The sequence below is a fragment of the Triturus cristatus genome, chromosome 7, assembly GCF_964204655.1.
Source record: "Triturus cristatus chromosome 7, aTriCri1.1, whole genome shotgun sequence".
Classification (NCBI taxonomy): Eukaryota; Metazoa; Chordata; class Amphibia; order Caudata; family Salamandridae; genus Triturus; species Triturus cristatus.
The window spans coordinates 987,438,111-987,454,509 of record NC_140590.1 but is presented as its reverse complement, the minus strand read 5'-3'; positions in this window follow the sequence as shown (position 1 = coordinate 987,454,509).

The window sequence follows — 16,399 nt, the reverse complement described above, 5'->3', positions numbered from 1 at the left end:
ACTAGGAAAGTAATATTTTCATCATTAACCCTCCCATCTACAAAAGGTCCTGTCTGGTCTACTTCTAGAGTTGCGCCAAGTACGCACTCTTTATCCTCCCTTCGGCACCGTCAATAGCTCTCTTCTGCGTCACTCTCATCGCGTTGCAGCCAATACTGCAAGACAGCGCTAGCGCGTGGCAGCTTATTTACCTGTTCTTCATTGTAGAATCCTGATTCACTACTATACTTCTGTGTGTTTATGCTCTGTGGAAAAGGCGGTTTTGGCACCTGATTCTGTGGGGGAACAACTTGCTGCTGTTGCTGCAGTTGACCACTCACCTCATGCTGCACCTGTGGGTTCAATGATGGATTTTCATTATTAGTACTCGGGGGAAACTTACACTCAGATTTCCAATGCCCTATCCTGCTGCAATTATGACACGGGAACTTCTTTTTAGCTTCTTCAATATTCCCTTTGTACTTCCCATTACTAAATTTTGGCTTTGTCCCTGCTTGTTCCACCAATTGTGCTTCCTGTCTCTCCGCTACCTTTACCTGTGCCCACATTGCCTTCTCCTTTAACTTCCGCTGTTTTGCTTCAATTTCATCACTGAAGTATTTAGCATGTCTCAATACTTCATCTATTTTCTTGTTTTGCCAATCTACCGTATGCTGTTTAATCATCTCACCAATTTCTGGTCGTAGACCATATACAAATCTGTATACAAAATGGCTTAAATCCTTTTCACTCAGATTCTCATCTCCGCTAAACTGCTTAAAAGCTTGTATTAGCCTCTCGTAGTATGCATGCACTGACTCTTTACTTTCCTGGTGTGTTCGATCAATTTTTACCCAGTCTGTCTCTTTAGGGGGTACTTTATTTTTCAGAAAAACCATAACCTGCTCATATTTCTTCATTACCTCGGGGTCTGGTGCTCCTGTTTTAGGATCCCTAGGATATTCCTTGGTTGGCCAATTTATCATTAGCGTATACTCTGACCATAGATCTGCTGGTACAATTATGGCAAATAGACTATTCAAATCGATCCATAGTACTTTAGACAATTTCACAAATCTGTCTATCTGCCTGTACCACTCGACGGGCTTTTTGCGTAGTCGAGGGAAATCATTCGTAAAAGACAAAATGTCCTGTCTCGTCCATGGGACATGCACATATCCTCCTCCTGGAATCTCTCTCATAGGGCATTCTGTCACTACCTTCTCATTTTCTCTTACAGGAAAGGCTGAAAATGTCTTATCTTAGGCATCATCTCGTTTTCTATACCACCTGCTTCTCCATTTATCCACGGCTCCCCATTTTCTCAGCAAAATAATTATGTCCTTAATTTGACCTATTCGTCCTGTGGTGTTCATATTCTCAATTTCCTTTTCAGTAAATTCTACTCAATATGGTTTCTGTAAGGCTTTTACCTTTTCAATATCAATACCCATTTCATTAGCTACTTCTTCTAACCTTTCATGCAAGTTTTTCGCTCTCCAGGTCACACTTTTGCACAAAAATAATAGTTCTTCATCCTGATAGGTTTTCAATTCTTCTGTCGGGATAGTCCCTACGATCAATTATTCCAATACCATTCGTAACTTGGCCACATCAATTGATTGGGATTCCTTGTTTTTCCTCTGCAAGCTTCTTAACCATTCATTTAACTCGTCTGTTGAGGGTCCTACTGGTTTTTCTATACTTCCGTGTCCAAAATCTTTTTGTGTTTCTGACACTGTCTCTATCATTGTCATACGTCTCTCTGCACAATTCTGATCAACAAATGGATTATTTGTAAAATTTGGTTCCATTACACTCATAGTCTGCCTCCATGGATTTTCATTCTGACTCACTCTTGGTTGTTCTATGGGTTTATTACTTCTGTAAGGGACTGTCAAACAATGCTCACTGTCCTTCTGTTTGTCAAAAATAGGCATTACTGGACCTATCGTTACTGGAACAGTTAGTGCTTCTAGATTCTTAGTCAATTCTCTTATTTTCTCAGTTAATTCCAGGGTTGTTTTTGCTAATTCTGCAGAATTTTCTCCATCTGTTCTTCCTTCCGATCTCTTTTCTACTTCCCTGGTAACACTGTTTTTACTTAAACTTAGGGATTCTGGTTCCGATTTTATAATTCGCATCGTTTCCCTCATTGGGGCACTTGGACTTACCATTTCTGGTTCTGGTCGATACGGTGGTGAATTTTTATAGAACATATCATCAAGAACATCATCCTCAGACTCATTTGCTCCATACCCTCTCGACTCCAAATTATGCGTCTTTTCTGCACACTTTCGACCTTCATTCTCTCCTACAGTTCTTACAGGGAACACACCCTCAGTCATACTCGCATCTCGCCATCTTTTCATTCGATCGCTATGCGTTTCGTGTCCATATGGTCTTCCAAACCAGTACCTATATCCTCTACCACTTCTTTGTCTTTCTCGTTCATGCATTTCGTCTTCCCATTCCGTCAAAGCCTCAAACTGTGTCGGTCTAGGTCTTGGTTCCAAATGCATCATCCTTTCCCTCAAATTTCTTAAAACAGCCAAATTAAATGAACCATGCTCTGGAAAAGCTAATACTCCGTTGTCCTTGGTGTATCTCACCCAGCTATCTAACCAAATACAAGTACCCATATTTCGCAATCATAAAGGATGCAGGGGTTTTCGATGGAGGAAGTAACTGTCCTTCCCTAGTCTTAACTGGTTTGTCCTTCTTTAAATCACTTCTTGATTCTCCCTAACCAGGTTTTCTTTTCTTTCTCTGGTGGGTCGTAATACATTTTCTTGTCTTTCGCGCAACGCTAGTCCCTCTTTACAGCTGTACCGCTAATCTATCCAATCACAGCGCAACTTCACACCAACGCACCAATTCAAAGCTTCCAGGTCACTGTCACAGTCCTCAAATCCTAGCGCGACTCACACTAACGCACCAATAAAGAGCGTCTACGTCACCCTGTTTCCTCCAATCCTAGCGCGGCGTTCACTAAAGCACCAATCTGGGGTGTTTCACAGTTCCGACCGACTGTCCAATCCCAGCACGGTCGTTTTGACGTCAGCAGCCGCTGCGGCAGCTCCTACTCCTGCTTCTGTCTACCCCTCCTTTACAAATCCGCTCAATAAGTTTTTGTTTCAATTTCTACACTTCTGTTAGTAACAACATAGAAACATCTCCATTGTCCGCATCGCTAACCAAAGAACAGCAAAAAGACATTTCTCACGAGAATTCCGTCTTTCCCGAGAACAGCGCTTACCTCTGCCCTACTACGGAATCATTACTTCCGTTGATAAAGTAGCACATCCTTCTACTTCACCCTTCTAACAAGCATTAGCTAATTGTTTCTCTAGCATTTAAGACACATAGTTGGAGACCCAATGCTCCTGAGAAATAAACCTAGAGTTTCGCAATCAACCCAAATGCCTTTGCATTCATACTCTTTCACACAAGAAAAAGTAGTACATTCACACAGAATCCTGTCTTTCCCGAGAACAGCGAACAGTCTGTTCTTCTACAGAATTATGACATACTTTAACAAAGCAGCGCTTACCTCTGCTTTGTCCTTCTAACAAGCTCAGAGAGTACCTATTACCTTTCCAGTGATAAACGTTATCGGAATGCCAGTTGGATCCCTGGTACCTAAGACCAGAATTTCACAGGTAACCTTCGCTATCATACACACTTTTCTCACACTATAAATGTCTCTAATGGCAACACACGACGATGCTACCGAATCGAACCCAGACAATGCGCCGTGCAACTTCAATTGTCACACGTTTCCCCTGTGTACCTACAGGGCAACAACAATTCTGTCTTTCCCGAGAGCAACGCTTACCTCTGCTCTACTACGGAACCGTTACAAACTTCCGACTTCCTACATCCCAGAAGCCGTGCAAACAACATTAAACTCGACGCAACTCAACATAGAGTGTTAGTACATAAATCAATACCAATCAATAACCAAAATCAATAAGCAATGTACAAGCAATAATCACTAAACCAAAACAATAACAACCATCATACTGCTACCAGAAAAACTGCTCCAGCGCGGATTGCAAAATCCCTCTCTACCGTCACGGACCAAAGATCTCACATACACACACTATCCATACATTCGCTGGTGGGGCCCATAACACCAACATTCACTCACCATCAGTCCGTGTGGGAGGCGATTATCCTTCCAAGCGCTGGAAATGAGAGAGGGGAAAAATTACCACAATCTACCTTAATGAGCATCAAATCTACACAACCTTCACCTTTGGTATTCCTCTCATAAAACGGGACGGATCAGCTAGTTGCTAGTTTAAGTGAATTTCTAATTCTCTAATTAACCTTTTCATTAACACATTTCAATGAATAAACAACCCAACTCATTTCTGTAGATGTTCAAATCCAAATTTATGTTAATATTGCAAATTAAATCATTAATTTGATCAAGTTGCCATTCATATTTACCTATTCTGGCTAAAGTCGTCCTCTATGGCAGATCTGGCAGTCTCGCAAATCTATGCCCATCAATTTTAGTAGGCTCAGTTCATCAGGAGTTTGGGCGTTAATTCAGTCCATCAAAGATTCAGGCTAACAGCTGTCCTGCAGTGTCACCGTCTTCTCCGTCAGCATAACATCAGGAAATCGAGAAAGGCCAGAAACGAACCCGCCTACTACCTCTCTATTCTTCCATAATTTATAGTAAATTCAATATCAAATGTATCAAAGTTTTAGACATTTGAGTTCGCTGATTGGACAATCAGGGATCATCCTTTTAAGTTCTCACGAAAGTGTCTTTTGGGTTATGACCCTTGTCAGTTCCGGTTCACACAACAGTCTTTGTTCGGAATATTTGGACGACGTCCCAGGCTGTCCTTGAAAGGTACATGTTCATCTGGGGTCAGGTCCAGGCCACTGTGTATCTGTTGTCAGCGCAGGCGCACTTCACCCAAGCCTTGTTCAGCGGTGGCAGTCGGGTTAGGCACCAAAGGCGGCCATCTTTCGATAGGCCAAAATAGTCAACTTAAGCAAAGAAACACAAAATCGTAATTAATACATCAAAATGACTAATTAAATGTTATTCCCTCGCTAATACCCATATGTGTGTGTATTTATCTAGCCAAAGCAACACTCAGTGCGGTTTATACTTACTAAATAAAGCACGAATTACAAAAACATCACAAAAGCGACATATATCATGCAATATTCTAATTGTCTATGATTAGTATGCGTACAAAATTTAGTTCACGTATTAATTAAGCCATGCAGATGCAAATCCCACGTATAATTCATACATTAGTAAGGTTGGTAAATATTTTCCACAGCACTCCAATCCATTGGTTCGATTATAATTAATTAATTAATTTTAATTAATAAAACAACATGCAAAATGGGGTGGGTATACAAATTTTTGCATAACCCGCTCCAGCACATGCATATATTCATAGAACAGGGAGTCATCTTACTCTTTTAACTGCTGCGAAATAAACAGAGTCCAAATGCATATGTCCATCTGCTGGGCCAAAATGTCCAAACCTTTGGCGCATTCCAGCACTTATCCCCATTGTCCAAATCTTCTTCTTTAACCTACATAAAAATATATAAACAAACATTAAAATGGGGCGGGTCAGTGGAGGGATAATATTAGCTTCTGCGCCTTTAATAAAATCATGATTTTCTGCCCATTAAAACTGTGGAAAATGTGCATTTTATGGCAAGGCCCGGAGGCCAATATTATGCATGTTCAAAGTTAATCTAAAACTCTTTCCAATACATTTTCCACAGGATTAAAATATAATTTATTTAAAGTTGAATCATTTGACCAATCGGCCGCTCTCTAGATACCACTCAAACTAAAACCTCTCATAAACGCCTTACTAGCTGTAGCACCCCTAACCGAGTGTGCCCCAAAAACACTCACATCCACACCAGCCTTACACATAACCTCCTTTATCCACCTCGTCAAGGTAGGTGCTGAAACAGCCTTAAATGGCTTCTTATAAGAAATTAAGAACTGAAAAGAACCTCTCTGCCTTAATCCCATTTTCCTCTTTTCATATTCTCTTAGACAGCTAACCACACACAAATTACTATGCACCTCCAAAAGAGGGTAAAAAATAGTCCTTGACATAGTCTTCGTATTCTTCCTCAACTCAAAACGCACACCTTCCGGTTGATAACATCTAGAATTCCCATCTAAGGCCCTAATATCAGAAACCCTCCTAAAGGAGACCAAACACAGAAACATAGCCAACTTCCAAGATAAAATTTTCAGATCCAAACATGAATTCGCACCCCAACTGTCCAGCTCTTTCAGAACTACTGAAACATCCCCCAGTACACCATACTTCGCTTCTGGAGGCAAACCTACCCAAACACTCTTAACCAACCTTTTAACCAATGCATGCTGTCCCCCAGGCATTCCATCTACCAGAAAATGCCCTGCTCAAATCGCAACCTGCTTAAATTCACAGTATTATATGCCAAATCACTATTATACTGAACCGATAAAAAGTTCACCACCTCCATTAGAGGTGCTGATACGGGATCCAAACCCCTTTAAATACACCAACCACACCATTTTCTCCGAGCTGATTTGTAGACCCTAGTAGTCCCCGGAGACCATGATCCCGCAATGAGATCCTCAGCTTCCTTTGATAGGCCTTGCACATGCCAAACTTTCCTGAAATCAACCAAGCCATAATACTCAACTGACCTGACACTATCAACTCGTGTACGTTCCGTTGCACATCCAAAACTACCTCTCTGAAGTTCGGCAACAAGACTGGGTCCTCCATCAACAAACTCATCACATCTGGGAACCACACTTGTGCTTTCCAAAATGGCGTTACCAGGACTAACTCTGCCTTTTCCCTCCTGACTTTCGTCAACAATCTCTGAATCATAGAGAACGGAGGAAATGCATAATTCCTCCCTACCTTCCACTCCTGAAGGAAAGCATCTATCCCCTCTGCTTCTGGATCCGGCCTCCAGCTGTAAAATTCCATCAACTGAGTATTCAGTCTGTCCGCAAACAGATCCACCTGCAGAGGACGCCACCTCTGTTGCAACCTCTGGAAAACTTCCTTGTTCAAATTCCAATTGCTCACATCCCTGAGATACTTTTGAATACCAATCCGCTTCTACGTTGCTCAATCCTGGTATATACTGAGCCTGAACCATAATCTCCTTCTCCAAACAAAACCTCCAAAATTCCTTTGCTAACTCCTCTAGGCCCCTCGACCGAGGACCCCTCAGCTAGTTCACATAAAGCACTGCCGACAAATTGTCAATTTTCAACAGAACACAACATTTCACCAGATTCTTCAAGAAACCTTTTGTTGCAAACGACCCTGCCAGTAGCTCCAAACAATTTATGTGCAGTTCACTTTCTTCCTTGGACCACTGTCGACACTGTGCCACACCTTGCTCCCCAACCGTGCAAACTCGCATCCGACTCCATCCCTATCTCTGGAACCTCTCCAAATATAGCCCTTCCATTCCATGCTTCCAGACTCATCAACCACCAATCCAACTCTTCCTGAGTTTCCTGATTCATCCTCACTTTCTGTGAATATATTGCCCCTGCCTCAGATGAAAAGCTTTCAACCTCTGCAACGCCCTGTAATGAAGGGGAGCAGGAAAGATTGCTTGAATCTATGCTGATAACAGACCCAACAGACGAGCCAACTGCCTCAAAGTAATCCACTTTGCATTCTTCACCCTCTTCACCTCTTTCCGAATTTTCTATACTTTCTCCATAGGTAACCTTAACACACAATCCAATGTCTGTATCTGAAAACCTAAAAACTGCATCACTTGCTCGGGCTCCACCTGAGGCTTGAGCCGGGAGAGACCCACGTTGAGATCGCTAAGTATTGCTGACATAATTGTGCACTAATACCCTGCTGCTACCGCTTTAGAAACGGTTGGAACTGTTTTTAAACATTTTTAAAAACTGTAATTTTTTTTTAAATTGTATTTTGCACTGAGTCACCTACCAGCATTCTGTGTATCCCGGGAAGGCGGCTCGCGCGATTTGCGGGGCTGCCGGGTTCGGGGCCAGACATTTTGGCAGTACGAGGTCAGCGGGCTAGGCTTCATGCCCCTGACCTTACTTAAAGGAACGCTGGCGCGAGCGCGCATGGTGAAGTCCTCCTGAGGCTTGAGCCCGGAGAGACCCACATTGAGATCGCTAAGTATTGCTGACCATAATTTTGCACTAATACCCTGCTGCTACCGCTTTAGAAACGGTTGGAACTGTTTTTAAACATTTTAAAAAACTGTAATTTTTTTTTTTATTGTATTTTGCACTGAGTCACCTACCAGCATTCTGTGTATCCCGGGAAGGCGGCTCGCACGAATTGCGGGGCTTCTGGGTTCGGGGGCAGACATTTTGGTAGTACGAGATCAGCGGGCTAGGCTCTATGCCCCTGACCTTACGTAATGGAACGCTGGCGCGAGTGCGCAGCAGGCGCGCCGCTGGCACCCCGAAGGCGCGCCAAAGGCAAGCCCGTCTGCACCCATCCTCGCTAGGTCCGCGCGCAGCACCAGCCCCCCAGGTCAGGCTCCTCCTGGTAGGGGCGCTATTCACTACTCAAGTAAAACCCTAAAGTTTCTCAATACCAACCCAGCAGGCCAGAAGTGCTGTATACTGCACATGGATCTTATGCACTCTCAGGGCAGAGTGTCTTGCCCAGGGTGCAATACCATGTTGCCAGAGCTTCTGCTGAAACCAATAGTGACCTTACGACCGCAGAACACAGTCGGAGAAAGTGGGGAGACTTTAATTATTATTTGGAGTCTTCCTCCGACCCGGATACAATCCGGCTACTGGAATTGATGAAAAGTGCGAACCTAGAGAAATAAGTGAGGGGAGCTACTCATATAGCCGGCCATACTTTAGATGGCATCTTCTCAAATAATCTGCGACTGTCAATCCTGAACGTCCTTCCTCTGGCATGGTCAGACCACTCAGCGGTTATATGTGAGATTACCCTGCCTGACCGCATGGCCTCAAAACCTCTGGAAAAAAACTCAGTGGCCAGAGCATAGAATAAGATAGACACAAGGGAATTACATCAACTACGTACATCAACCATGCCCTCGGTACCAAGAGATTTGGACGAGGCTACCAGCTCCTACACTACTGGCTAGCAGTTGCAGGGAACAAATTAGCACCTATAAAATATCTCCGCCTTACCAGACAACAACCCTCTGCCCCCTGGTACTCTCCTGAACTCAGGGATCAGAAACTTGCTTTCAAGCACCTGGAAAGAAAGTGGAGGGCGGGCTACAAGGAAAAGGACAGAATGGACTACAAAACAAGCCTTGCAGTTTATAAACAGTTGCTTCAAAAAAGAAAACAAGAGTATTTCACTGACAGAATTAACTTAGCAAAAAACTCTTCTAAAGAGCTTTTTAAAATAGTAAAAACCCTAGCCCATCCATGCTCCCCGACTTTCTCAGCCAGTCAAGAGCTGTGTAATAAAATTGCTAAATGCTTTTTTGAGAAAGTGAATAACATCTTAGTCACCTTCTCCGATTCGACCCGTGAAACAACACAGAGCTTAGCAACAGATCAGTCGGAAATTAATAAGGATAGCCCACTTCTACTTAACTTTGCCCCTCTAACAGAACTAGACACCAGCAACCTATTACTGAAGATAAAATCATGCTCCCCTTTTGATCCATGCACAAGCTCAGTAGCTATTTTAGCTGCAGAGCCAGTCTCAAGAATATTGACTTCTATCTTCAACACTATGTATTTGGATGGATACTTTCCAAGAGAGTGGACGCATGCATCAATTCTGCCACTACTGAAGAAACCTAACTTGGATGTCGATGACCCCAACAATTTCAGACCAATATCTAGAATTCCACTCCCGGTGAAGGTCATTGAAAGGAATATTAATGCCCAACTTAATAAGTTTCTGCAAGACTCACAAGCCTTAGACCCAACCCAGTTCGGGTTTAGAGGGGGCCACAGCCCTGAAACTGCGCTTTTAAAAGCCACAGAAGAGATCAGGACTATTATGGACCAAGGAGGGAATGCCGCGCTGATCATGTTGGATCTCTCAGCGGCATTCGATAGGGTCCACCACGATGTATTGATGGACCGTCTACATGAGATAGGAGTCAAGGGCTCTGCCTGGAAACTTCTCAAATCTTTTTTGACTGACAGAGTACAAACTGTGGCCCTAGATCAATTTGAAGCTAAATCATTCTCTTTGCCATGTGGTGTCCCGCAGGGATCATCACTGAGCCCGACACTTTTTAATGTCTATGTTTCCTCACTGGCACCCCTTATTGAATCATTTGGGTTTACATTAACCTCATATGCTGACGATACCCAAATAGTGGTGAACCTGTTTCCAGGCGGTTCTCAGAATACTTCGCTGAGGCTGCAAAATTGCATGAGTGACGTGGGGGGTTGGATGGCCCAAAACTGTTTAAAACTCAACTCCAGCAAAACGGAGGTGGTTTTGTTTGGCAGTAACCCCAATCTCTGGACACCAGATTGCTGGCCGGTAGACCTGGGCCAGCTCCCCACGCCAGTTGGGAAAGTGAAAAATTTGGGAGTTTGGATAGATGACAAATTGAGCTGTAGGGACCAGGTAAATAAAGTAGTCTCTACTACCACCTACATTCTTAAATCTTGGAAAAAAAGAATGCCACTACTCCCAAAAGCGGTACAACAAACAGTTGTCACTGCACTGATTATGCTGAGATTGGATTATTGCAACAGTCTCCATCTGAAGATACATGAAGGATCCCTAAACAAACTACAAATTCTGCCGAACGCAGCCGCTAGCCTACTCACATGCACACCTAGGACTGATTCCATCTCTGCCCAAATCAAAGCTCTGCATTGGCTGCCAGTGAGGAAACTTACCCAATTCAAGGCCTTGTGTTTGGTTTTTAAATCCCTTCATGGAACCGGGCCTGAATTCTTAAAACAACGAATCCACTGGTACACCCCTAATAGAACTTTACGATCTTCTGACGCCAAATTGGTGACAGTACCCAGGGTGAAGAAGGCCAACTGGGGTGGCAGAAGCTTCACAGTCAACGCGGCAAGAGCCTGGAATGTTCTCCCTTTATCCCTAAGAAGCATGACCAATCTTCTTACATTTAGGAAGACACTAAAAACTTGGCTCTTCACTAATTGATCCTGTGTATCTCTCCATCTGGCTTGATTCCTCTTTAGACCTTCTCCCAGCGCCAGTTGCGCAGTTGCGCTCTACAATAAGCTGTAACATAACATAACACAAATGACTTCTCCCTGTTCACCACAAAACCCAGATCCTCCAGAACGTTTATTGCAAATTCTGCTTGCTCCCTTGCCAAACTCCTCTCTTCTGCCATAATCAAAATATCGTCAAGATAAACAATTAAACAAATCCCCTTGGACCTCGGCCATGCCACTACTGGCCTCATCACCTTGGTAAAACTCCACGGAGCTGATGTCAGACCGAATGGGAGACTTTTGAATCTCCAACGCACTCCCTTCCACCTGAACTGACGGTAGTCCCTTTGCTCCTTGCACATCGGAATGGTCAGATAAGCATCCCTCAAATCTAACCGGGTCGACCAATCCCCTTTTCTTAGCAAATCCCGCAATATATGAATTCCTTCCATCTTGAAATGTTTATTACCGGCCTCATACCTTTTTCCTTCTTCTCTACTAGAAACAAATTGCTTACAAAACAACCTAGAACCTCTTTGCAGGCTCTATCACCCCCTTTGCTTCCAAAGCCTCTACTTCTTTCATTACCAGATCTTCCGTCTCCCTTGAAAACCGTAAAATAGTGGAAGTCCTCTCCTGTATTGGCGTCTCTATAAAATCCTTTCGATAACCTGCCACTGTTTCCAAAACCCAAGGATCCTGAGTTATTTTTTTCCATCTTAAAACAAACTGGGCTAGTTTGTGACCCAATTTTACTTGGATAGAAATAGGGTCTGATAAACAACTTACCTGAGGCACCCCTTGTTCTCTCTGTCCGCATGCCTCTTGACCTTTCCCTCTGTCTCTGTGGGTAGAACCTACCCTGCTCCGTCCGTGCATAACCATAGTTTGCTCCATAGTTTGCTCCATAGGGTCTAAATCCTCTACCAAAGGAACCCCTGTTAATGCCATGTCCAAGGCCGGGAAAGCGACCCGCATTCTCCCGGCCATTCCAAAAACCCTATGAATATCCATCTGTGCCTTCTGTAGTAAGTTAAAGGTACCCACATACCTTGCCATGTCCTTTACAAATTCATCATCGAAGAGCAAACCCTCACTTTGCTCCCCCAGTTCCTTGCTAGCCAAATATGCTACCTTAGGATCAATTTTTTAAAAAGGATGCTTTTCCTTCTTTCCACACATAGTGCTGCATTAGAGTTCCCCAGAAGGCAAATTGCCCTCTGTACCCACTGAGGTAACTCAACTACGTCCACTCCTGTGTTGTTAGAGTGTGCCTCTTCACATAAATCAAAAATCTTAGTAAGTGGACCCAGCATATCCAACAGCCTATCTTGGCATCCTTTGAGTCCTTTATCCCGACCCCTTCTTGGATCTTTGCCTGATTTATTCAGAAAAGCGATAATTTTCTGATCCAATTCTGATGTATACGCCGCTTTACATTCCAAACTAGGCCTTGGGAACTCTAATCTCAACCTAGTTCTCGCCTCTTTTGGAATCTCTCTTCTTATCCAATATCTGATATATTTTGCCACGTGCTCCGCAGGAGTCCACTGAGGAGACAGAGGGTGCTGAATCAGTAGAGGATCAAACATCTCCTCTCCCTGTGGGTCCACAAAATCGCCTATCTCATTTTTAATTCCCTTCTCAGCCCCCTTCCTCTTTTTGTGTGGAACTTCCTTCACATCTGAATCCTCAAAACTTGTTGTGCACGTCATCTCTACATGACCACTTGTAGAGGACGAATCACAAGCCACAACACTGTGTTTCCTTTTCCGCACCTTTATAGCGCTTCCTTTTGCTTTTATGGCACTTTTTTTTCAACCTTACGTTCATTCTCATTTCCCTTTCCTTTTCTTTCCACATGCTTTCTTTTTTTGCGTCTTTTTAGCGCTTTGACCAGATACTTCTGTGACAACCTCAGCCTCCTCTGTTGTCCAGAAATTACCATCCTCTCCTGTTCTCTTTCTTGAGTCTCTTTTCAACATACTTTTCTCCATACTACTCTCAATTTTCTTATCTAGAGATGCTGACATTTCTCCAAACATCTTCTCCATATGTATTTTCATCCTCTCCTCAAAACCTGTTTCTGTATTTTCCATCGTGTCAATTTTAATTAAGATCTTCTTAACAAAGTAAAACATTTAACACAAAACACCTCACAAACGTACTCTTTTTAAGCTCCTTCTTCTACTAGTACCTATTAACACACCTGTTATATTTCCCTACCTCACGATAATTTCAAAAATTCTTACTACCAGAATGCTCGCAGCATAATCAAAAAACAACCACCACCTTAACTCCTGACCGAAGTCTGTCAGAAATTGACTCGCATTCTGACAGACTCTGCGTCAATTTTCTTTATCGTATTGAAAATAGATACTTCTATTCCCAATGACCAAAGATGGCCACCATACGTTGCGTAAGTATGGCGGCCTCGATAATTCCTTTTTATTTTTTTTTCATTTGCACTCCTCGAAACAGGAGACGCGAGGGAAATCATACGTGCTCTAGCGCAGCCTTCAAACAATCCCGCTCGAGCGCTGTGATGGACCGAACCAGCCTCGCGCTTAGTTCAACCGCACGCGATCAGAAGACGCCGTGTTTAAAACATCACAACCCCAACAGTAAAATGTTATTATTGTAAAACTTAAATACTCCTCCATATTCCCCACAATTGAATTCTATTAAAGCTGCTTAATAACGCTCCTCATTAACCACACGCTGCCAAAACTCCCTAAAAAACAACTGTCAAAATCTGTTCTTTAGTATTTAAAGATAATTTTAATGATATTAACAAAATCAGCTCTCAACCATCAAATACACTTCACAGAAACACATCAACTCATAATCAGACTTACTCTTTTCCAAACATACCACGTTCATATAAGAAATAATATATGAATGGACTTATCTGTGCTTGAGCAGCAACAAAAGAGGAAGATGGCTGCCTGTTCTATGAATGTATGCATGTTCTACGTTATAGAGTTTATTAATGTTCTAATTCTAGTGTTTTGTTGCTGCTGTGTTTGAGGAGCAATAAAGGTATACTGCATAATATTGGCCTCCGGGCCTTGCCATAAAATCATGTTGAGCACATAATGCATCATATTCAAATCAAAGTGCAATACTCAAAACAATATTATGATAGGTGCCCAAGGGGTAAAGAAAGGGAAAGGGTTTAGTGCATCAAAGTGCAGATGTGAACATGAGTGATGGAAGGAGGGCAGTGGACAGTGCGTACAACCAATAACATAAAAAGGCCTATCCAGCCTTCAACAAGGCTAAATTATTTACAATGACAGAATGTCAAACACGGGTGGACACGGTAAATCTATCACTGTTGTCCACATTTAGTACAAAAAAAATAAGGTTGTCGACGTTTCAGCTCCTTACAAACGGGTCTTCTTCAGGACCAAGGGGGCACCCTTAATCCAGCTAGAAATGCGGTGGAGAGGACAGGCCCGGAGGCTCCAGTCTCAGAGAGGGACGGGTTCTTGATAAAATGTGGATTTTGCAACACAGGAGGTGGGTTTCCGTGGTCTCTGAGGTTGATCTGTGCAATCAGCAACTTTGCGGCCTGTATCCCTCGTGGAAGACCGTGCAACCCGAACCCCTGGACAGCGCGACCATTTGCAAAAGCATCAGTTTTCCAACGACTCCTACAGCTGAGCTTTGGGTTACTTGTAGCCCTGACCCCGAGCAGCATTTGCACCGAAGATTGCCCGCCTACACTCCACGAGTGTTCCCTGAGCTGGCCCTTTGTGTTTTCTCTCGAGGTCCCTTCGCGATCCCTGGTCTGTCGACAGGTGGGTCCCTGTGAAGGTAACTTTAACTTTAATTGGGCTTACCTGGTTGCTTTAGACGTGCCCTGACTCTCCATCGTTTGGGGAGTCCCCAGGACCTTGCTGGTCCGCACCGAAGCATCTTTTCTCTTCTTGCGTTGGTCGTTGTTGCCAAGGCTGGTTGGGTCCAATCCGGGCACCGACACCGCAGCACTTGACATCCGTCGTGGGACAGCTTGAATCCAGCTCCTGGTCATCGTTGACGCCTCCTGGTCCTCGTGGCTGCAAAGTCAAGCTTCACCTCTTCGCACCTGAAACATCCGACATCGGTGGACATTCGTCTATCGCGCCCCTGGTCACTGGCAAGTGACTCAGACTCTGTCCCCTCTGCTTTCAGGTTCTTCTGATCTTCGATCCAGGCACACCGGACACTTCTCTCCTTCCCGGCAGCAGCACTTTGCATCAGGAACGGCAAGCATTGCGCCTGCCTGGGACTGCATATCCCAGAAAGCCCTGCTATGTGGGGGGGTGGAGCCACGTCCTTAAATAGGACGCAACACGCCTGGTAAGCGTGCGTTATACTGGATTGCGAGACGGTCGCGTTTCAGACCTGGAGATCAAGAGAAGCAGACACGCAGTTTCACAGACTTTGTTTTTTCCTTCCTGGATTTCGGCCGCTAGGAGCTGCGACCCCAGTGGGCGTTTCCAGCCCGCGCCGTGGAGGGCGGGAAAAGAGCCGTCGCGGATGCCCAGCACTTCATCAAGGCACCGGAGGCTGAGGGGAGAAGAGCCGTCCGAGGGGACTAAGTAAGGACTTCCGTTTCCATACCACGGTGTAGCTGGCATGGGTGAGAACTCCTCGCTGCCAAAAACGCCCACCGCGCTCTGAGGTAAGAGCGTAGATAGCGGATTGCCTTGCGAGCAAAGAGGTTTTGGATTTAGTTATTTTCCCCCAGCAGGGTGAGATCCCTTTTGGTTATCTGTTACCGTATGCGCAACGAAGGGATGCGCTTTCACCCCCCTCATCTATCACACACCAGGAGTGCAAGACTTTGTACCTTTGTGTTTGTCCCGGAATAAAGCTCCGACGTAGGAGCTTGATTTAGTATGTTTTCTAAGGAACTTGGGAAAGGAATAGAAATTCACCCGTGTTGTTAACGAGTGATCACCCCCTTGGGTGTTTTTGGAACCAAGACTATTTTCTGTATTCTGGTAGACACACACTTTCTATCTAACGATATCTCTGTCAGAGACTTCCTATGTTATAGATTTTAGGGTATGGAGTGAATACCGATGTGTGGAGCATAGGGAGGGAGAAGACAGCTTTGTGTTGTGAGACATGTCAGGTACGGGATAACCTAGTGAGACTCATTTGAGTGTAGTGTTGCATGCCATTGTATTTTTCATTGTGCTGTTCTTTGTTTTACAGATTCTACTCCCTTCTGTTCCCTTCTTTTCC